The sequence below is a fragment of the Monodelphis domestica genome, chromosome 2, assembly GCF_027887165.1.
Source record: "Monodelphis domestica isolate mMonDom1 chromosome 2, mMonDom1.pri, whole genome shotgun sequence".
Classification (NCBI taxonomy): domain Eukaryota; kingdom Metazoa; phylum Chordata; class Mammalia; order Didelphimorphia; family Didelphidae; genus Monodelphis; species Monodelphis domestica.
In genome coordinates this window covers 81,574,619-81,598,895 of record NC_077228.1, presented here as the reverse complement: position 1 = coordinate 81,598,895, position 24,277 = coordinate 81,574,619, and positions in this window count along the sequence as shown.

The following is a 24,277-nucleotide window of genomic DNA, read 5'->3' as shown; positions in this document are numbered from 1 at the left end:
TAGCTTGGAGGGAAAACCAAATTTTTGATAAGAGTCAGGATTTGGAAAGTTCCCTGAAGATCTTAATGGGCTAGGAGAATGGATTGAATCTAATAGGAAGGAATTTCCTTCAAAATGTCAGTATGCTATCCCTGCATCCAGTTGATGAGCCTTGGCTTTATCTTGGTAGGACTCCCAGTTATTTCCTCAGTATGATTCTTCTACCCTTCCTTACTTTGTTACCTCATTAGAATGTAAGCTCCTTGAGATTAGGGACTGTCTAGCTTGTCTTTGTCATTTGTGTGTTATTGATCATAATGGGAAAAATGCTATAATTAGCTTGCTAAACTCACTATGAATCTTTCCATTAGTCTCTGGTTCAATGACAACTTAGATTCTTTAAAGGCTAAGGGTTCTAGGATTCACAACCACTCAGGATGGCCTGTGCTATTCTCTGTGGTAAATAGATGGGTTTTTGTAATGGGGAACAGTTTGGAATCATTTAAGATACTATACAATTTACCAAATGAAATCTAGTTTGTGACTCATTGCATTTGTCTTGGATAGAAACTATGATGTACCATCTCAATGGACACATCCAATTGCCAATCTTTAAAAAAATAAAGCAAAAATGAAATTTGGTGGAGGCTAATGTCCTGCTCTTGGGTTTAAAAAATGACAACTACATTATAGGGAGATAAAAGTGAAAGTGAAAAAGACAGGAGATCTGGGTGGGTTGCAAGCCAATATACATTAACAGCATGGCACTATTTTTAGGATGAGGAAGACCTCAGTTTCTTGTAAGATGATGGAATAATGTTTTTACATTTGCATATATTTTACTTTGCATACATTTTTCATTTCAATACTCTTTTATCCTATTTTCCCAACAAGGAAAGAGAGGCTCAAAGAAGTAACTTGACTAAGATCACAAATGATCAGAGGCAGGATTTGAATCCAGGTCTTGTTTACCTCCATTTAAGTCCTGTGCTTTTTCCAAAGAACATGCCCATTGATGGGTAAAGGATTTAAGTTCTCAAGCCTACAAAGAGAATCATATATCTTGAGACTAGAGATACTGGTGAATTGGAGAGCACAATCTTTTTTCCTAAATTGTTTAAGTGGTGTGGGCATAGACACAGTTACAAATTGTTGTCATGTACACTTGGGAAGTATTTGTTTTCTCTGTTGAAATCAGGATTATCAAAATCATACATTACACTAGCTGATCCAAGTAGTTAGAAATCAACAAATTAAAACTCGTGTCTCAAGGTGAAGTCATTACCAAGATCAATCAGTATGGATCAGCTTTCCTATTAAAGTGCTGTCACTTGGAGGAAGACCATTTCCAATGATACTGGTATAATCATAATTGTTTGCAACTTACCTTCTAGAACCATTTGGAGGATAGAGGATATGGTCTAATATGCTATTTGGAATTCTTAAAAGAAAAAAATAGTACTCTCCACAGTACTCTAATATATAATAGTACTCTATTATTGCCTTTCCTACACCAAACCTGATACCCAAGAAGAAAATCCATTTCTTCTCTCTCTCTCTCTCCATCTCTCAAAGCTCCATCAAGCTCATAGAGAAGGTCAACAATCATGTCTTAAGGGTGAAAATACTTCCATCTCTCACTTCTTCCTTCTTCCAGTAGCCTAGGATGGATGCTATGCTATGAATATGCATCCTTTCTCTTGCCTCATGGCTCCTTCAAGATGAATGTTGTCTCCTGTACTATGAAAGAAGGGAATAAACATATTAACTCTTACTGTGTGTAAATATGAAGTGTATAGGTTCATCAGAAAGGACTGTGTGAGGGCTTTGGCTGCTTATCTCCTTTTAGTGTCCACCTTTTACTCAACTCTTACCTGTGACACCAAGAAATTGTAGCATACACAACAGCCACACCCCAGTAAAACCATATTGGCACATGGGCTAAACTAGGTTGAGGGTAACCAACAGACCTCAAACCCACTGATGAATTAGGGGAATATCTACCCCAAGCATGTGAAGACTTCCCCTGTGTTAAAATAGAAAATAAGACTTAGGACATGAGTGATGGACAGGGCATGAGATTAGAATTTTCCCTGCAGTTGGTGGAATAGAATCCCAGAGAAACAGTTAAGCAACTGACAATCTCTTTGGACCTGGATGCAGGAGGAGGAGTATTTTCCTGGAGCAGCTTGAGAAACCATCATTTAAATTACAAGCCTGGGAATATCTCCGGCTGTGGAGAAGAAGACAGTCTTCATTCTTCTGCTGGGTAGATAGAACAGACCACCTTTGGATATTTCTCTTGGGATTTTTGGACTTTGCCCACCAAAAGATTCTGTTGTAAGAATTACTAATGCCTAAAGTCAGACTTTGCCTTTAATGTACTTAGAAATAAGATAGTTTGTAGTCAGATAGCTTATAATTTAGAGTATAAAATAATTAAGATCATTCCCTTTCCTTCTTTCCCTTTTTACCTTCCCCTTCCTCGTTTTAATAAAATAAAAATATTTACATGTTCCTTTTATGTTTCTTCCTTAATCAGACATTGAAGATGCCAACATCATCCATTGCATCCCAGGTCATTGCCAATTGTCCTGACTTTTGTCTTGCCACTGGACTCCAATGACTGGAAGAGAGAGCAAGTTTGATGACTTTATGCAACTCTGCCTCACTTAAATCTAATTCATGCAGAACTCAAAACATCACCCTGTAATGTCATTGGACCTCTTCAAGACAAAAGGATGAACAATAACTGTGTGCCAGGCATTGTGCTGGCTTTTACAAATATCTCATTTAATTCTTCCAGGAACCCTGGGAGGTAGGTTCTGTTATTATCTCCATTTTATGGTTAAGGAAATAGGCAAATAGAGGTTACGTGGTTTACTGCCCAGACTTACACAGCTATTGAGTTTCTGAGGCCAGATTTGTACTCAAATTTCCTGATTCCCGGCCCAGCACTCTATCCACTGAACTGCCTGGTGGTGCATGTATATAATGGCACATTTATATAATATTTCTCAGACAATCTTTCTGACATTTCATTTTGAGAAGGAGTGGATATTTGAAAGAGTGTTAGTCTGGAGCACTGGGAGATATAGGTTCAAATCCTGCCTCAGTCTCTTAAAATTTATGTTTCTGGGTCAGGCACTTAATTCCTCTGACTCTTGTTCCTCTGTAAAATGGAGTTGACATTAATAGGATCTTCATTATAGCACTGATATTAGAAGCAAATGAAATAATATATGTGAAGCAATTGGAGTCTTAAAGTGCTGAATAAATGACAGCTGTTATCTCATTGCTCCCTTGCAAGCGTTCTGTATCCTAGTAAATTGATCTACTAGCTTGTCTCGAAATAGAGTATTTGATCTCTCCCTTTCTGTTCAGCTCTTTTTATTTGGAGAAAAGACCATCTCTCCTACCTTGAATATACTCCCTTCTCACTGTCAAAGGGTCACTTATGTGGAAGTCCTTCCTCATCAGTTGTGTTTTTCACTTTTTTTCAGTCATGAACAATTCTTTATGACACCATTTTCTTGACAGAAAACTGGAGTGGTTTGCCATTTCCTTCTCCAGCTCAGTTTTTTTTTTATGAGGAAGCTAAGGAAACAGGGCAAAGTGACTTGCCCAAGGTCACACAACTAGTGTCTGACGCCAAATCTGAACTCAGGAAGATGACTCCCTTGCACACCTCTGGACATCCTCTAATGACCTTCACCTGCTGATCCTGTGGATGTGTAGTAGAAAGATTCTCCTTAGAGAAGATCCTTGAAGATGAGGGAAAGGAATTCATTTTTTAAAAAATCTTTTTGTTTCGAGTGCCCCAGACAGTCACTGACATGATCCTGGGCAAGTCTCCAAGAATGATGATAATAGCACCTACCTTAAAGTAGATAAGAATCTCAAATGAGACCCATATATCCACAAATATAATATGGCATACAAATGTTAGTTGTTATTGTTAATAATAATATCATCTTTGTCTTCTCATCTGTAAAATGGGAATAATCATGGTCCCTACATCACAGAGCTGTCATAAGTCTCAAATGAGATATGTATAGCATTTTGCAAATATAATGTAGTATACATATATTAACTATTATTATTATAAATACCTATAATAAATCTTTGTAACCTCTCCAGTTTCTTTTCCAAGGAAACTCCAAATGAGATCATGAAGAGTCAGACATGACTCAAAAAATGACTGAACAATGATGACAACAGAAAGGGGGTAATCATGGCTCCGACCTCATGGAATTGTGAGAATCAAATGAAACCTTTTTTAAAGCTCTTTGCAGACCTCAAAGTGCTATACAAATGCTATCATTATCATTGTCATGATTATCATCATCATTGTCATCATTGTCACAAGGAGCAAAAGTATTATTATTTCCATTTTATTGATGAGAAGATTGAAATTTGGATAGGTTATGGGACTTGTCTAGGAGCAGACAATTTAATCAGTCAGAGCTGGGAATCAAATCCAGGTTATCCAACTTCAAGTTCAGTACTCTTTCCATGATAACATGTAGCCTTCCTCATGTCTTGCTATGATCAAACTCTTTCCTCTTGCCTCAATACATGGATTCTATTCCAAAGGTCTTCCCATGGGTATATGGTGTGCCACCCCTCATGTCTGTGGCGGAAAGATTGTTTTTCTTTCTTCCTGTAATCAGTGTGGTATAGCAAATGCAAGCATAAGAATAGAAATTCTATATAGCAAGCATGGTATTGTAGGTTTGGAGTCAGGGGACCAAAGTCTCAATCCCAGCTCTGTTACTACCTGCATGACCTTGGACAAATGAATTCACCTCCTGAAGTCTCAGCTCTCTTATTTATATATTGAGGCAACTGGACTCCCTGATCTCTAAGCTCCATCTACAGTATTTTGTGTGTTAAGTATTTTAAGAATTTAAATGTATGGACTCTGAGGTGATTTAATTATGTATTCAATTGAAATTAAATAAATTGAATATATGTGTTTGTTTATAGAGATATATATGAAAAACCTTTCTGTTTTATATATAATTATTTGGAATGTCTAATTGCAACTTCCCAATCTGACAGAATAGTCCTTATAGCTATGTAGGAAGTAAATTCTCTACTTGCTGTTTATATACTGGGAGAAACTCTGATCTCAGAAATATGAATATTCCCTCTAATGGTACAGGTATTAATCCATTGACTCCCTCTCATATTGTATTGCTCTTTTGCTGCATGTCTGTTTTGTTTTGGAAATCCTCCATAAGGATTCAACATTCTAGGAATCTTTTTCCAGAAATATTTTTTTAGTTCAATTTTATTATTTTTTTATTTTAATGACAAATTTCCACATAAGTTTTTTGAAGTTATATGATCCAAGTTGTCTCCCTTTCTTCTTACCTCCTACCTTCCAAAGCTGACAAGTAATTCAACCCAGGTTATACATGGATGATCACATAAAACATATTTCCATATTATTCATTTTTGTAAATCTTACAAAACTAAAATCCCCAAACATATAACCAAATAAACAAGTGATAAATCGTATGCTTCCATATGCATTCCTATGCCTCTTTCTCTGGTTCCTCCAGATATCTTAACATTACCTGGATATCAGTGGAACACTTGGGCTATCCAATGATATTTCTCTCTCTCATCACAGGATTGGCTCTTCTTTTCAGAACATATATCTTCTTGAGGATATTCTTTATATCAGTGGTAGCAAACTCAAATAAAAATGGGAACCACTAAACTGTACATATGAATCCCAACAGCCTCAAAATTTGAATTAAAAAACTATATATTAATATTATCTATGATCTACTGTATTTTTATTCATTTATTTTTAAATAATTCCATTACATTTTCATCTGATTTTGACCACACGTAGTATTACTGGCAACATTCTTGATTACTCTGCTTTACACTCTTTCTGGTGACTAATTCTTTTTTGGGAATATGCTGTAGCTTACATAAACCCATCACATTGCTTTCCATTGCCATTTCATTGTTCAGTCACTGTGTTATTCTATGATTTGTAGTCGTGTAGCATCACTGGAAGAATATTGATGTTATACTTGATTAAAGGAAAAGTCTGAGTCATTAAATGCACTAGGAAATTCTCCAAAGAAAATACAGTCTGTTCTCTTCTTCTTATTTAATTCTGAGGCTCAGCTCATTGTCCCATCTTCAGCATCTGCCCAAGCTCTATAGGCTGTCTATCCAATTGCATATCCAAGTCTAGACAAGAAACATTCTTCATCTACTTGGATCCATTTGGCTTTTCCTTTGTGGATCATTAGGTTGAACTCTTGAATACAGTCTCCCATGAACACAGAATGTCAGATTGGGGAGGTCACACATGGGTCATCTAGTCCACTGCATAACTGAATAGGAAATCCTTCTTGCGCATTCATGACCAATAGTCATTTGGCCTTTGCTTGAAGATCACCATTGAGAAGGTACCCACAACTCATGAAGCGCTGTATTTATTATTTTGGAACTTCTATAAATGTTAGGAAATTTTCCTTGCATTAAGCTTACTTAATTTCTTCCCATTTTCTACCCACTATTCCTAGTTCTGCCTTCATGGAACCATCAGAACAAGGTCAATCTTTCTTCCACATTACAGCCTTTCAAGTAATTTAAAGCAACTGTCCTTGATAAGCCTTTTTTTTCTCCAGGTGAAGCATGTCAGGTTCCTTCAATTGATCCCCATACAATATGGTTTTCCTCTTCTTTAGATATATCAATACTCTGTGTAAAATGTGGGGGTCTAGAACTGAATATAATACTCCAGATAAGGCCTGATGAGAGCAGGGTACAGTGAGACCATCATCACACCTTTCATTTGGCTGGCTACACACTTCAGTGAATTAAGATTTTATATGATCTCTAAAGTCCATGTCTAAGCAACCTTTGGTAACTTGGTGGCACAGTGAATAGAAGACTGGTCCTGGAGTCAGGAAGACCTGAGTTCAAATTTGGCTTTGGGTACTTATGAACTGTCACTCTAGGCAAGGCACTTAACTTCTGCCTCAATTTCCTAAATTGTACAATAGGAATAATAATAGTGTCTACCACCCAGAGTTGTGAGGATTAAATAAGAAAATATTTGAAATGCACTTAGTACAATGCTTGGCACATAGCAGTCATTTAATAAATGCATTCTTCCTCTCTCCCTTATTGCCTCCTTTCCTGCCTCCCTTCTTTCCTCCCTCACTCCCTTCCTCCCTCCCTCCTTCCCTCCCTTCCTTCCTCCCTTCCCTCTTTTTTAGAACTGAAACATACAGCAAAAGGTGTTTCTGGGGGTAGTTAATTTTGCTTGGGGACCTGAGGCTCATACACGTTGCATTCCACATTCTTATTGATTAGAACCATTCATTGATTTTGCTGAAGGAGCATCTTTCACTCTACAACAAAAGTAATTTTTCCACAGGAGTCAGAGAGGTTTTAGAACAGAGAACATTTTTAGAACATAACATCATTTTCCAATGATGAGGCTCCATTTTTAGGGTGAAGGTAATGAAACCAGCATTGATGTATATATATATATATATATATATATATATATATATACATTCATTTTCTAAAGTGAAGGTTGGTTGGCTTATCCAGTCTTTTTGCTTACAGCAGACTTGGTGTTGAGTCTGTTTTTCAAGTAGAAAATAGGAAGTCATGACAATGCATTGTGTTTGTTATAAGTAAAATATGCCATTATTCCTGATTGTGGTTAAGCTCTACAGACTGAACTATTGCAATTGTTACTTCTGCTTTCTGTCTCAGAACCAAAAGCCCTGAAATAATATGAATATTGGGGGGAAAGTTCTCAGGTCCCAGTTGATCTTTAAAATAAATTTGGTCAGATTAATTCAGGTTAACTCAATCATTTCTAATGAGAAATTTTCAGCTAACTACTTCAAGAAAGCTAATGAACTATTATGGGACTGGAAAGAGAAGAGGGAAAGACAGAAGAGAGAGAGGAATGGGAAGGGAGGTAGAAGAAAGAGGGAAATGGAGTGAGGGAAAGAAGAGGGAGAAAGAGAGGAGAGAGGGAGAGAATTCCAAGTTACCGAAATATTGAATTGCCAAGATCTGAGCATTTTCCTACTAAACTCATTTCTGAACTTAGACTAATTCATTACTGGCTCAGTAATTTAAATGCTCATGCCAAAGGAATGGGACATAGGAGGAAACATTGCAAAGTGGAAGCTGCTATCCACTGTATCCTCTTTGGGGAAAGCCCTTCTTTTGTATTTGAAGGGGTGTCTTCTTGGCCACATTTCTTTCTGAACTTCAAGCCAATCAATATCCTAATCTCTGAAGACTTGGCAAAAAAGCAGAAGAGAAAAGATATCAGCAGGATCTTGGAAATTCCTTAGATTAACTAAGCGTTTCCAAAGAATAGCTGTCACCTGGGTCAGAGTCACAAAAGCACATCATCACTATATATAGTCTGGAAGGAGCTACAGGAAGATTTGCAAACCTTACCTGAAACAAGAGAGGAGGAGGGAAAGAGAGGAGTGTGTCTTTATAGATGAAGAGTAGGATGTAGAGAAACCATGAAAAGCAGAATAAGGACATTTCTAGGCTGCCAAAAACCTGAAGTTCTGTTTGTTGTTGATCAGAACCAGTTTGGGGCTTTCTCCCTCCTCTCTTCTTATCTCTGTAAGGGAGTGGGGGAATGTAGTTTATTGGCCAATGAGGGCTCATTCCTTATATATGCCTTGCCTGGTTCCAAACCATAGTAATGGAAAACACCTGCAGACACTGAGTGTCAGCTTGTTGCTTGTAGCATCCTGTTCTTATTTTGAATAGATGGGAATCAGTTCAAATTATTGTTGACACTCTAGTGAGGATTGATGAGTCTAAACACACCATAACCAGTGTTCATATTCTGTTAACACCAACAACTTCCTTAGGGAGCATTGAGCTTCTGTTGATGGAGCCTGGGTATGAGTGGTCTTTCTCACTTGGTCCACCAAGTCAAACTTGTCACAGATTTTAAAGGAACTTTTCTTATTGATCTCTCATAAAATCATAGATTGACCAGAATGGCATTGTACTCCACATTCTCCATCTTCACCATCTCTTCTGCTTGGGTTCTATGAGGCCAGGTGAAATAAGCCCAGAAGAAATCAGCCACAAGGACATCAACATATCTCCAATTGTCTTCTGTATGTAAAAAATATTCTATTTATTGTCTAGATATAGAAATTTAATTTTTAAAAATGTAATTCTTAAATTAGCAAAAAGTCGATTGATGCAATGACTTCCTAGTATGTGCAAGGAGCTGTTCTAGGTACTAGAATTGCAAAGACAAAATGAAAAATAGTACTCCTCAAGGAGTTTATAGTCTACTAGGGAGTCTATATTTAAAATTATAAAGATAATGCAATTTGAGAAGAGAGAGATACAGGACTAAGAAAAGGATCCCATAGGAGATAGCACTGCAATTGATCCTGGAAAAAAAGCTAAAGATTCCAAGAGGCAGTCTGCATTCCAGACACATAGCACAAACTTTGGCAAAAGCATGGAGGCAAAAGATGAAATAAAGAGTCTGAGGAATAGCAAGCAGATCAGTTTGGCTAGAATGGAGAATATATGAAGAGGTGTAATATGAAATTAGTTTAGAAATAGTATGCTGGATCCAGGCTATGATTGACTTTGAATGACAAGTTAAGAATTTTATATTTTATTTGAGAAGCAATAAGGAGTAATTGAATATTTTTATGAAGGTTAGTGAAATGTTTAGCTCTGTTTTTATAAATTCATTTATTTTTAATTCATTAAAATTTTTTTAAGTTCCAAATTCTCTCCTGACCTCGTGCTCCTTCCCAACTTACTGAAAAGGTAAGCAAATGGGATGTCAATTATACATTCAAAGTTATTAAAAACACATTTCCATATTAGTCATGTTGCAAAAACAAATCCAAACCAAAAGAGAAGAAAAGTAAAGTGAAAAAAAAAAGCTTAGTCTGCACTCAAAGTTCATCAGTTCTCTCTCTGGTGGTGGATAGCATTTTTCAACATGGGTCCTTTGGAATTGGAACATTAATTTGGTCAGTAGCTAAATCTTTCACAGTTCATCATCATTATGATATAACATATTATATAAAATAACATAATAAAATAATCATTCATTATCACTGTGTACAATATTTTCCTGGTTCTGCTCACTTCACTTTGCAACATTTTCCCTTATGTCTTCCCAGATTTTGCTGAAACCATTCTGCTCTTTTTTTTCTTCTAATACAATAGTATTCCATCAAAATTAGATGGAAGATCATTTCATCACCTATACATAGTATTGGTTGGAGAGGGGGAAAATGAAAGAAAGAAAGACAGGAAACCAAAAATGAGCTATTATAGTACTTCAGGAGAGAATTAGGATGGTAGCCTTGGGAGGAGAGAGATGGGGACTGATGTGAGTAATGGTTAAACTAAATCTGCTATAGCCTTTGCCTGACATGAAATATTTTGATATTAAGAAAAAAGGGATCAATATAAATAAAAGGCACCCTGTCTCAGCAGGCTAAAAATTCAAGTAGAAACTTAGAAATGGTGAGCTTAAATGTTACCTTTATCACTAATGTGCTTTGTGACCATGAATATTTCACATATTCCTCTTCTGTAAAATAAGAATAAAAATTAACTTCTCTCCTAGAATTAAAATAAGAGCATAAAACAAAGAGATCCATGCTCACCGAAGTGTCACTGTGATGGAGGGGATCCTAGGGAGTGTCTAAGTTGAAGAAGGATTCTTTGAGGTTAATGGGGTCCTCAAAATACCCCTGTTTATAGATGACATTCTGCTGGCTATAACAAAGACTAGAATATTGTAGCTTCTTGGAAGACATATATAATCACTCAAAAAAGTTTGACCTGACTATAGACAAAGGAAAGACCAAGTGGATGAAGGATGTTTACTGACCAGACTATGATGTGCATTTGGATGGAAAATTTTAAGAGCTTGCTCATCAGTATGTTTAGTTGGGACAGACAGTACAGATGGATAATGACTTGGGCCCAGAATTGAAGAGAGTGGGGTGGGTGGCTCTCTGGAAATTGCAAAGCTCTTTTTAAAAAAAATTGATTTAATTTTTTAAACATTATTTTATTTGGTCATTTTCAAACATCATTCATTAGAAACAAAGATAATTTTCTTTTTCTCTCCCCCCCCCCCAATGGCGATGTGTGATTCCTCTGGGTATCACATGTGTCCTCAGTCTGAACTCTTTTCCATGTTGTTGGTATTTTCATTAAGGTGTTCATTTAGAGTCTCTCCTTGATCATACCCCCTCTACCTCTGTAGTCAAGCTATTGCCTTTCCTCAGGGTTTTTACTCCCCCCATTTGTCCTCTGCTTGAGGATAGTGTTTTGATTTTGTCCTTGTTCCCAGCGGATTGTTCAGGGACATTGCATTGCCACTAATGGAGAAGTCCATTACATTTGATTGTACCACAGTGTATCAGTCTCTGTGTACAATGTTTTCCTGGTTCTGATCCTCTCACTCTGCATCAATTGCTGGAGGTTGTTCTAGTCTCCATGGAATTCCTCCACTTTATTATTCCTTTTAGCACAATAGTATCCCATCACCAACATATACCACAATTTCTTCAGTCATTCCCCAATTGAAGGGCATCCCCTCATTTTCCAATTTTTTGCCACCACAAAGAGCACAGCTATGAATATTCTTGTACATGGCTTTTTTTCCTTATTATCTCTTTGGGGTACAAATCCAGCAGTGCTATGCCTGGATCAAAGGGCAGGCAGTCTTTTATCACCCTTTGGGCATATTTCCAAATTGCCCTCCAGAATGGTTGGATCAATTCACAACTCCACCAGCAATGAATTAATGTCCCAACTTTGCCACGCAAAGCTCTTTTAACAACCTTAACTTCCCATAGAAACAAAGGCTAATTTTTTTTAAAAATACCATTATTTCCCTAGGCTTATCTGTTGTCAAAACAATTTAGAGTAAGATTTTAAAATATACTGAGAAGATTTATTTCTAATATTATATCATTTTTATTTCTCAGTAATCTTTATTTCAAATTGAGTCTTAATCTGTATTTCAAACCTTTTTATTCATTCTTTTTTCTTTACATTCTCTTATATTCCTACCCCAGAGAGTCTTCTAAATTGGGGTGATTAAAAAAGAGATTGGGAGCCTCATCTTGTTTTGTAAACAAAAACTAGCTTAAGCCAATTATGGCTATAGGCTCATCACAGTGTCTTTGGGTGAGCATTGGAATCAATGCACAATGTCACTTTTAACCTGATAAAACCTAATTTCTTCATCTATACATTAGAATCCTAAGATCATGCATGTGATTTTACATCATCATCAAGGAATGAGGAGGGATTGTAAAAAAATTAGTCCTCTTCATTAGGCATTCACCAATCAGAGATCGAGAGATCCAAAATTGTATTTCATGACTCAAGATGCTGAATACCTTTGTCTTTAATTATTAAGAGTGATCAATAACCAATTAATTTATTGATTATTGCTAGCCTGATCAATACATTGATTTTCTTACTCTGAACTCAAACTCTCAGAATTTTTCATCATCAAACTAACAAGATAAAATTATAATCATACCAATAGGTGAAATCTACTTTAGTTATGCCTGTGGGTAGAGCTGGTAGATTGAAACCTGCAACTGAGAAATTCAACTATAGACACACATAATGGAATCAGTTGTTGAATAAGAAGGTACTGTACACTGATTCTGAAATTAGGAGGTAACCAGAAGGACTTCAGTATTACCTTTATTAGACAGATGCCTGGGACACTGTGTAAAGTTGTACATGGCCCTCCTACAGCTGACAATGATAATATAGATAGTATGACAATACTATATAATATTTTGAACTCCTGAGTCAAGATGGTCTAGGTTCAAATCACTCCTCAGTCACACAGCTACAAAGGCCATATTTGAATCCAAGTCCTCCTGTCTTTGGGCCTAGCTTTAATCACCTGAGTCACCTAGCTGCCCCAAAGTGAAACACATTTTAAAAAAATTTTAAGTCTCGATTTTATGCCAGACAGTTTGCTAAGTGCTTTACAAATATTAACTGATTTAATCCTCACAAGAACCTTGGGAAGTAGGTGCTATTATTATATCCATTTTATAGATAAGGAAACTGAGGCAGATAAAGGGTAATTGACTTAGCCAGGATGACACAGCTAGTATAAGCATCCAAGGTCAGATTTGAACTTAGGTCTTCTTGACTCCAAATTCATGGGTCTGTCCACTGAACTATTATTGTAATTGAAAATGGTTCATTGAAATCTTTAAGAAAGTTGATGGGTTACACCTAATTGTATTTACAAAGGGAATAGCTTTTAAAACAAATATTTCAATCTATTGGCATCCCATATGTTTAGGGAAAGAAGACTAATTATACATTATTTATCTTAAACTAACAGGGTGGCTTGATACTCAGATTGTAGGCATTAAAATGGGATTAATAATTGAACTGTGAACCTGTCATTCCTTGCTAACCCAAGATGATTGGCTTCAGCAGTTGGTATTCTGGATGTGCCATTAAGTATCAAAGAAGAACTTATTAGTGAAGTAGAAATAACAGAAGAAAATAGACCATGCCATCTTAATACTTATGGCAGATAAGAAGGGGAACTCTGACTAGAATCATAAATATACTCTAGAGTTTAGATAAATGTATTGTATCAAGAAAAAATAGGATTCTGTGATCTGAGAGCCTATTAGGGATTTTGACTAGAGAGGAATAAGAAGCAATTTTAAATGATATTGTAAATAGAAAATTAGGAATGTCATTGATGAAGAAAAAAAAAGGAGGTGATATCTAAAAAGACTGATGGGACCACATAGGGAACTCTCCACTGAGTAGTTTTAAAACAGGCATGTTCAATAGATAGAGATGAGATTATGTCATTGAGGAAAGATACAAAAGAGCTATGAGAATGTTGCCAAGTTTTATAACAATAATCCCCAAAGCCTTATACTCTGGAATGATATGAAGTTTGCCAAAAATGCTAAAGGCAACAAGAAGAATTCTTTAAAAAGCTACATTAGAGCTAAGAAGCTCAAGGAATTGGTTCACTATAAAGATAAATGGAATGATGATGAATGATGACAATTGTGGGGATTGTGAAAATATTTGAGGGAATATAGATGACTTCAGAATATGTACCCCCAGGGTACTGGTGACCTAGTTCCAGAGACAGATCACAGACTCCAGGATTTCATGCTAAGCCATATAAATGGCCTACTTATGGGACAGCACTTACATTGAGCTAGAATAGACCATTTTTCATGCCCTATTCTCTTCCATTTCCTCTCTCCTTTGCTCATCCTATGCCTAGAATCGACTCCTATCCCATTCCTAGGATCATTCCCTTCTAATAAGGACCAATTTAGGTGTCACTTCCTTTAAGAAGTCTGCCTCAGTCCATCATATAGAATGAGTTATAGCCATTTCTTATAGCACTTTATTTGGATATTTCCTTTGTACTTTTTACACTTGACCTTTTAACAAAGTTATTTGTGTAAAAGTTTACTCTTGCAATAGATTATAAACCCTTTAAGCATAAAGAATGTGTCTTATTTCATATTTATATCTTTCCCAACTGGCACAGCACCTGTACAGTTTGTTTTTTGTTTGTTTGTTTTTACTGTTTGCTTTTTTAAAATTTTCAAAATTTTTATTCTTTTAGTCAATTTAGAACATTATATCTTGGTTACAAGAATCATATTCTTTCCCTCCCTCCCCTCCCCCCACCATTCCCATAGCCAATGTGCAGTTCCACTGAGTATTATGTGTGTCCTTAATCAAAACCTATTTCCATGTTGTGGATGTTTGCAATAGGATGTTCATTTAGAGTTTATATCTCCAATAATATCCCCTCGACCTATATAATCAAGCAGTTGTTTTTCTTCTGTGCTTCTACTCCCACAGTTTTTCCTCTGAATGTGGATAGTGTTCTTTCTTGTAGATCCCTCCAAGTTGTTCAGGGACATTACACCGCCACTAATAGAGAAATCCATTACATTCGATTGTACCACAATGTATCTGTCTCTGTGTACAATGTTTTCCTGGTTCTGCTCCTTTCTCTCTGCATCACTTCCTGGAGGTTGTTCCAGTCTCAATGGAATTCCTCCACTTGATTATTCCTTTTGGCACAATAGTATCCCATCACCAACAGATACCACAATTTGTTCAGCCATTCCCCAATTGAAGGGCATCCCCTCATTTTCCAATTTTTGGCCACCACAAAGAGCATAGCTATGAATATTCTTGTACGTCTTTTTCCTTATTATGTCTTTGGGGTATAAATTCAGTAGTGCTATGACTGGATCAAAGGGCAGACCTTCTTTTAGTGCCCATTGGGCATAGTTCCAAATTGCCCTCCAGAATGGTTGGATCAATTCACAACTCCACCAGACATGAATTAATGTCCCAACTTTGCCAACCCCCTCCATCATTCATTACTTTCCACTGATGTCATGTTAGCCAGTCTGCTAGGTGTGAGGTAATACCTCAGAGTTGTTTTGATTTGCATCTCTCTGATTATAAGATTTAGAACACTTTTTCATGTGCTTATTAATAGTTTTTATTTCTTTAACTGAAAATTGCCTATTCATATCCTTTGCCCGTTTATCAATTGGAGAAGGACTTGATTTTTTGTACAATTGATTTAGCTCTTTATAAATTTGAGTTATTAGGCCTTTCTCAGAGGTTCTTGTTAGAAGATCGTTTCCCAATTTGTTGCTTTCCTTCTAATTTTGGTTACACTGGTTTTGTTTGTACAAAAACTTTCTAATTTTATGTAATCAAAATTATTTATTTTATACTTTGTCAAGCTTTTGCTTGGTTTTAAAATTTTTCCTTTCCCAAAGATCTGACATGTATACTATTCTGTGTTCACCTAATTTACTTATAGTTTCCTTCTTTATATTCAAGTCATTCACTCATTCTGAGTTTATCTTGGTGTAGGGTGTGAGGTGTTGATCCAAACCTAATCTCTCCCATACTGTCTTCCAATTTTCCCAGCAGTTTTTATCAAATAGTGAATTCGGGGTACAGTTTGGTTTTTTTTGAGGGGGTTAGGGGGTCCAGATTTGTGTCTTTCTTGGAAGAGGAAATTTGCAGTGTGAAAATTCTCTCCATTGTCACAGATTAGCTTATTGGGACTACTAGACCTCACTGCTTAATAGACACTTAATAAACAGTTGTGGACTCAAGAATGTGGAACTAACTCGCTCTTATTTTTCTTGTGGTTTCTCTTTCAAGGAAAAGGAAAAGAACAAAAATTATCATAGAATTGAAATCCAAGATAATTGTATAAGTATTTCCTTAGGTTCCCTTAGAGGTAGTCAAGCTACTTGACCATGACAAATCACACCCTAGGCTACTAAAATGACTTGGTTATTTGATTTCAGAAACATCATCAGTGATGTTTTAAAAATGCTAGAAAATAGATGTAGTAGTGCAAGACTACAGGGAAGGGAGGAAGGAAATAAGTATTTATTAATTTACAATATGTCAGGCACTGTGCTAAGTGCTGAGGATACAAATATAAGCAAAAAGACTGTGTTGTACCTCAAGAAGTTTACATTCTAATGGAAGAAGATAACACATAAAAGGGAAGGAGGAAGAACTGAAGAAAGGTACCTGGTGCAGGAGTGCTTTTAAGTTCATAGTAAGTCAAGAACAGGACCTGAAGTTGACTAAAGACTAACCTGAAGTTAACCATCCCAATTCCAAATCCTGTGAAATCTATATTGAGAAGAGATTAGAGAAGCAATGGATGAAACCAGCAAAGAGGAAAATTAATTATAAGAAAAAAAATTCTAACAATTAAAAAAATTTGTATTATCTTAACTTCCTAAAGTAGAATGTAACGGATTTTTAAAAATTAAGTTCCCTGACAGTATAGGTCTTTAAGAGGAGGCTGGATGATCATTTGTCAAGAACCTTTCAAATGCATAGGCTGATGATGATGTTAGTGTGGTGGAAAAGAGCAATAGACCTGGAATCAAAAGACTTGAGATGGAATTTTAGCTCTATCATTTTCCTAGTCATGTGACAAAGGACAAGCCATGTAATTACCCTGAGCCTCAATTTCCTCCTCTGTAAAATATGCATAATAATATTTATAATATGTGGGGAAATAGATGCCTTATTAGTAAAATTGCAGACTGTTGAATACATTTTGGAGAGCCATATGGCTCTGGGCAATTTGTTACAAATCTCATCATCCTTTTTGTTTTTGTGATTCAATTGCTAGAATTCTAACCCAAGAAATTATGAAAGGAAAAAAAAAAGCTTTTCTATATAGGATATATATATATATATATATATATATATATAGCTTTTTTTAAAGTTTTTTTTTTAAGTTTTCTAACTATGTACTTTACCAATGCTCTTGGTGGGAATCAAATGAAACAATATGTGTAAAGCACTTTGTAAACCTGAAAGTGCTATATAAATATCAACTATTAGCAATATTCTATGCCATTGAACTATATCACAGTTTTTTGTTGGTCATCATAAAAATGTTTCTTTTCATTCCCTTGAAATATGGAGAATAATGAGAAATTATCATGCAATTCCATGATTTTTTGATGATGTACACTAATATCCTAGGATTAGGAGAGAGATACAGAGACAAAAAGAGAGAGAAATATATTAAATGTTTATTGATTAATTTATTGGTAGGGATACAATACCAACAGGAAAGCCAGGCTCTGCCCTCAAGGAACTTACATTCTAAGGAGGAAAGACAAAACATAAATGGGAGTTGAAAACTGGGGGAGCAAGAGAGGATACACCAAGAAGGGCCAGTCTGATAAGGAGAGAATAAAGAATGGAGGTGGGAGTGAAGTAAACAAGACCTGGAGGCTTGATGAAATGGTGGTCTGGCTGGGGAACTCACCATTCAGATGAGCGGGCTCCAGGGCCAGAATCATCTCCAGGATGAGAAGGTGTGGAGAAGCCCAGAAAGTGAGGAATTAAGCCACTTCCCAAAATGGGATTGCCTTCTCTGCCACTCTGTATGGCCAGGTCTAGCCATTCCTCACCTCTGCTACCCTATCTATCTTGGCACTGAATGACCTCATGCCCCAAACAGATTCCCTCCTCATAGACTCTTCTACCCTCATGTCCTTCAAAACTCAGTTCTAGAACCATCTTCTAGATGATGTCTTTGCTGATTTTCTAGTTGCTCTACAGTTGGAACATAACTTGGTATTTATTTTGTATCTCTGTTGTATATAATTGGAACATAACTTGGTATTTATTTTGTATCTCTGTTGTATATAATTATATATACAGCATAAACCAGACATACTGTTTCTTCTTGCTAGAATATGAGCTCCCTGAAGGCAGGTACTACTTCATTTTTGCTTCTCTCTTCTCAGAACCTAGCGCAGCAGCTGGCCCATAGGAGATCCTTAACAAATGTTTGTTGATTGTTAATTCACATATTTATTGATAACATCCCCTTTGCTCAGTTAATAATTTGTGAGCATAACACATGCTCTTTTCTGCTGGAATATGAGTCAATCTCTCTTTTCACAGCTTTAATTCCCAGGAGACCCAGGACATAAAGAAAAAGAAATTGTTGGTATTTCTACCCCAGTCTCACTTGCTGAAGTCAGGAAGTATTTGGTAAAACCTTTACATTCTTCTTCCCCTCCCTTTATCCCCAGGCTATGATGGTAAGAACAGTTCTGGACATGAGATGACTAGAGGCACCTTAATCTGATTATGCCATTCTTAGAGTCTGCTGATTGCCAAATTCCAGTGATGACTACATGTATTAAGAAGTCATTAATAAGGAAACAGTTTCTTCTGCTCTCCATCATAGTCATCTCTTTCTTGCTCCCCTTGAGTTACTAGGCCATTCAATTCATCATCTGTACACCAAGTCCCAGTCAATTTCTCCACTCCTATGAGAAATACTGTTTGAAATTAAAAGGCCAAATGGTGAGACTTAGCCTTATTAGTCCTTTTTATGATAACCAAATTTCCCTTTAGCTTAGCTTGATGTTTTTATCCAGCCACTATAAATAAATTTTAATTAGCAAACTGTCAATTGACTTTAAGACAGCTGCTAATCGCTTTTATTTTTTCATAAGAGTTTCATCTCTAGCAGCAACAGATTTAAAAACATCGTATCAGTCAACAACAGCACAATCAATTGTCTCCCCAGTGTATAGTTTTAATGAGCCTCAAAGAAATGTTGACTGACTGGTAAATATTAATTGATTTAATAACATGTAATGAGATTCTAATAAATGGGCTCCATTGGATGGATTTAATTACAGGGGAATTCACATTTTATTGGAAGAAGTCACAGAATAAAGAAAAGGGGAGGCACAAACTTCCTTTATTTTAGGTCCTTTGATATATTGGGTGTAGAATCAAAATGGATTCTAGAACACTTTTGATGCTAAATAGATAGAGATATAGATAGATAAATAGAGCGTGCATTACACTTGTCTGCTAGGCACTATACTGAATGCTAGAAATACAAAAAAAAAAAAGGATATTTGTTGATCTCAAGAAGTTTACATTCTAATGGGGGGAAGCCAATACCTACCCAGGCACTGGAAGGGGGTGGTGGGATGGGTTGGTTAACTATTAGCATGGCACAGAGATAGGCAGAAATGGTGTGAGGATCCTGGGCACTGGAAACATGAGGCAAAAGCTCACCATCTAAGCTGGGAGATCTAGGGGTAGAATTCAAATGAACAATGGGAGAGAAATGAAGATCATGGCCAGAGAGTAGACATCATGGGTACAGAGGCAGTGTGGAGGAATTGAGCATCATTAGGGCAAGATAAGGGTAAAACTCATCTTTTAAAGTTAGGGACCAAGAGACAAAGTTCCAAAGAGTGTAAAACTTCCTTAGACATATAGAAATGGTCTGATAAAACTGGAGAAACCAAGAACCTAGGACAGATGTGCCTGAAGCTTAGAAACCCATATTTGAATAATATATCTTCTTGGGTACTGGATAAAGACATAACCCCTTAGGATCTGTAGGGACCTGCATCTTTAAGGGAGTGAGAAAAGGCTGGCATAGCTGGCAGTTTGTGGGATCATCAACTAATCAGACAAGCCTGAAAAAAATCTACTCAGTTATGGAGAAAGAATATAGATTCCAAATCTCCTTGTACCTAATACGACAAGGAAGACTGGAGGTAGATACTGTTTGCCTAGAACAAGGGGGACCAAATGTCTTTTCGGATTGACAGTACAAGTTGTAAGTGACTACCTGAAGCCAGACGCCAAAGCTATATACAATAAAATTATATATAATAATATATAAAATGTATAATAAGTAGGTCACACAGTTTCTTAATAACCTATGGATCAGGTTTCTTGGGGCCACTTCATTCTAGGCATAGATTTTAAAAGGAATTAGAAAAGGCTTATTTTTAAATTTTTCTTTCTTTTTTTGTTACATTAAAATTCCCGGATACCTCCTACCCTCCTGCACTCCCCATACTAGAGAAAGCATCATTTAACAAAAAAAAAAAAAGTGTATATATAAAACTATGTGTTGCTATATTTTTATTATACAAGTTCTTTCTCTGGAGGTGGACATCCACAAGTTATTCTTCAAATAATATTTTTGTTGCTGCATATAAAATTCTCTTGGTTCTGCTTATTTTATTTTCATGCAGGTTTTTCCTTATTAAAAAAATTAACCTGTTCCTTGTTTCTTGTGGTGCAGCTGTATGCTATCACAATCATATGCTAAAACTTGTTCAGCCATTCTCCAACTGATGGACATCCTCTCAATTTCCAGTTCTTTGTCACCATAAAGAGAGCCACTATAAAATATTTTAGAACATATAGGTTTTTTTTCTTTTTTCCTCTGGATCACCTTAGGAAATAAACCTATTGCTGGGTCAAAAAGTATACACAGTTTTATAAAATTCCAGATTGCTCTCCAAAATAGTTGTATTGGTTCACAGTTCCACCAACAGGGTATTAGTGTCTCCTCCAACATTTGTCCTTTTATAATTTTAACCAATCTGATAAATACTGTGAAATATTACATTTTGAGCATTTACAATATGAGCATATTACTAAAACAAGGATTTCTCTAATCAATAATGATCTAAAGCATTTTTCATATAGTTATATATGACTTTGATGTCTTTATCCAAAAATTGTTCATATCTTTTAACCTTATTGTACAAGGTGTTGTTCCTGTTAGATGCGGGGAATCTCTATGTAGTTGACCAGTAATGTCATCTGTGCTATTGCTGTTAAGACTATGGCAGGGATTCTATGATGAATACTGGCTATCCATCCAGGGATATTAAATCATTATAGCTGCCAGGTTGGCATTTGCCTGGAACCATCTGAGACCTAAAAGTAGTACAATTCGGGGACAGACTAGGAGGAGCCACAGACTCCTCAGTGAGAGGGTTGGTGTCACTGGGCAGAAATATAAAGATAAAAATAGGACAACATATTTTCTTTCTACAAAGTGCCTGGTTGAACAGCTGCCTTTCGAGACGCGCCATGTCCGCAACTTTGGATGGACTTTGCCATCAAGCGAGGCTAAAAAGGGATAACTAAGCCATTTCATTTTTAAAGAAACAGCTGCTGGGCATGCATGCTGCTTTTTAATTTTTGTTTTCAAAATTCATCCACAATTCCCTCAAGATTTTGAGGATGCTGACGTTCTGCCAGCACATGTGGCCATCACATTCTGACACTTAACCACAATGACTCCAAAGCAGCCTCAGCATCTCCTTCTGAGTCAGCCCTAAATCTTCCTCCTGGTCTTTGCCATCTAGTGACAGTACAGTTGCTTTTGCCTTAGCCTCAATTTTATTCTCCTTTTCAAGTGGAATCCGCTGTCCTCTAGCTACATATTGGTCTCAGCTCTTCTTCCAAAAGAACTCTGAGTTCCCATCAGTCAATCAAAAAGTCACCCCCAGGCACTCATCGAATGTTTACTATGTGTCAGGCACAAGTGCTAGGAATACAAAGAATAAGCAAAACTAGTCTCTGTCCTCAAAGAGCTTACATTTTAATGAGAGAGGGAACGTCTGCACTGAGATACATGCAGAAGACATACTGAGAAGACTGGGGGAAATTTGGAGAAGGCACTAGCAGCTAGGGGGCTTGGGAAAGGGCTCTTAGAGAAGGCATCATTTAGTTAGTCTTGATAGAAGTCAAGGATCCTGAGAGGCAGAGGAAGGGCATTCCAGGCAAAGGGGCAGACAGTACAGAGGCAGGAAGATGGGAGGTCGAATATCATGTGTAAGGAAGTCCTTACTTGTGTAGGTCTATTTTCCTGGATTGTAGGGTATATTGGGAGGAGTGATGTGTAAGAAGACTGGAAAGGTAGGAAGAGGCCAGGTTGTGGCCCAAAGAGAAGAGCTGACATTTGATGGTAGAATTCATAGGGAATCATTTGGGTTTAATGAGCAGCAAGTGCAACATGGTCAAATCTGAGCTTTAGGAGAATTTCTTCGGTAGCCAGATGGAGGATGTATTGGGAAACGGGAGAGAATTGAGGTAAAAAGACCAATTAGAAGACTCTTGCTACTTGTCCAGAAAAGAGGCAATGGCTTGAATTCAAGTGGTGGCTGTTTGAACTTAAAGCAGGGAAAAGAAACGTGGTCTAGAGAGGCAGAAATGCAGTAAAGGGGGCCAGCAAGGAGAGGGGACTAGAAAGGAGGAGGGAGATAAAGAGGCTATGGTCTGTGAAACACAGAAACAAAAAGGCCTTGTGTACCAGACCACCTGGGTATACTAAGCACGTTGCATGAAAAATGGAAAGGCTGCTTTGGCAATTCTGGAATGGTAGAGAGTTAGAAAATAGTTCTTCTATGCAACCTATTCCCACTGACCCAGTGAATGAAACACCCAGCTTCTGGTGATTTTCCACACATGCAACATGCTCTCTGGTACCCCTCACCCCAGGCCAGCTGTCAGTAGCATCATGGCCAAGGAGCCAGATGGGCTCTCTATTCCAAGGGAGGCAAAAATATTTCTCCCAGACTAGTTTCCCTCACTTTCATATTTCTCTTCTTTTCAGCTAGGTTTTGATCCTCCCCAATGTTATCCTGCCTTTCACCCTTCCCCGGAGGGAGTACACATCCCAGAGGAGCTCTTCGAAACCATGGATTTGACGATTTATGTCTTACTTTGGCACATCTTTATGAGGGATGGAAAAACAGATGGTTCCATCCAACTAGCTGAAAACCTAGCTGGCCAGCACTGCACTAGGAAGACCTGAGTTTGAGAAGCTGTGTTTTCCCTGGAAGAGTTTTGGACAAGATAGGAAACTGAACTGACTACTGACCCAGAACATTGACTCAAGAGTTCCTCGTTGACCACAATGCCTCACTTTTTGCTCCTTCAGGGAAGGAAGGAACATAATATTTTCACACTGCAAGGGACATTCAGCTTCCCCCCCACCCCCCTTTCACTTCTTTTCTCTCCAAGCTGCAATTTTTGTATATTCCTGAGATGTCACTGATTTTCGTGAGGAGGACTCAGAGTTCTGCACAGCTGTCTTTTGCAAGGAGAGCAACAAGCTGATTTTTTTTTAATTTTTTTATGCCAACTTTATATCAATTGTGAACATTTCCTACTGTTATATGAAGTTCTCCAACTGTGGAGAACTGGGGAAAAAAACAACAAAAAGATCAGCTTCTCTAGTAGTGCCTGTTGTGATAATGATAAATGTCATTTATATAGCAATTTAAATTTTAAAAGCTCTTTACTAATAAATGTTATCTTTTTATTTAGAGTATTTTCCATGAATACATGATTCATGATTTCTCCCTCCAGTTTCTCTCACCCTTCCCAGAACCAACAAGAAATTTCACTGGGTTATACATGTATTCTTTACTAATAAACATTATCTTCTTTAAAAATTTATTAGTTCATTTGTTGCATAAAAATATCCAGGTAGCTCCCTTTCTCCCTCCCTTCCTTCCATAACAGAAGGTATCATTTGATAAAAAGATATATGTATATTTAAAGCTTTGTCTTATTTATTTCTCTTTATCAGTTCTTTCTCTAGAAGTGGACATACCAAGTCATTCTTCAAACAAAATTTCTGTTGCTGTATATAATTTTCTTTTGGTTCTGCTCATTTCACTGTCATAGAGATCCCTTCATATTTTTAACCTGCTTGTTATTTCTTATAGCACTGTAATATTTCATCACAATCACAGGCCACAACTTATTTAGCTATACCCCATATAATGGGCATCCCTTCAATTTCCAGTTCTTTTGCACTACAAAGAAAGCTGCTATAAACATCTTAGAACATGTAAGTCCTTTT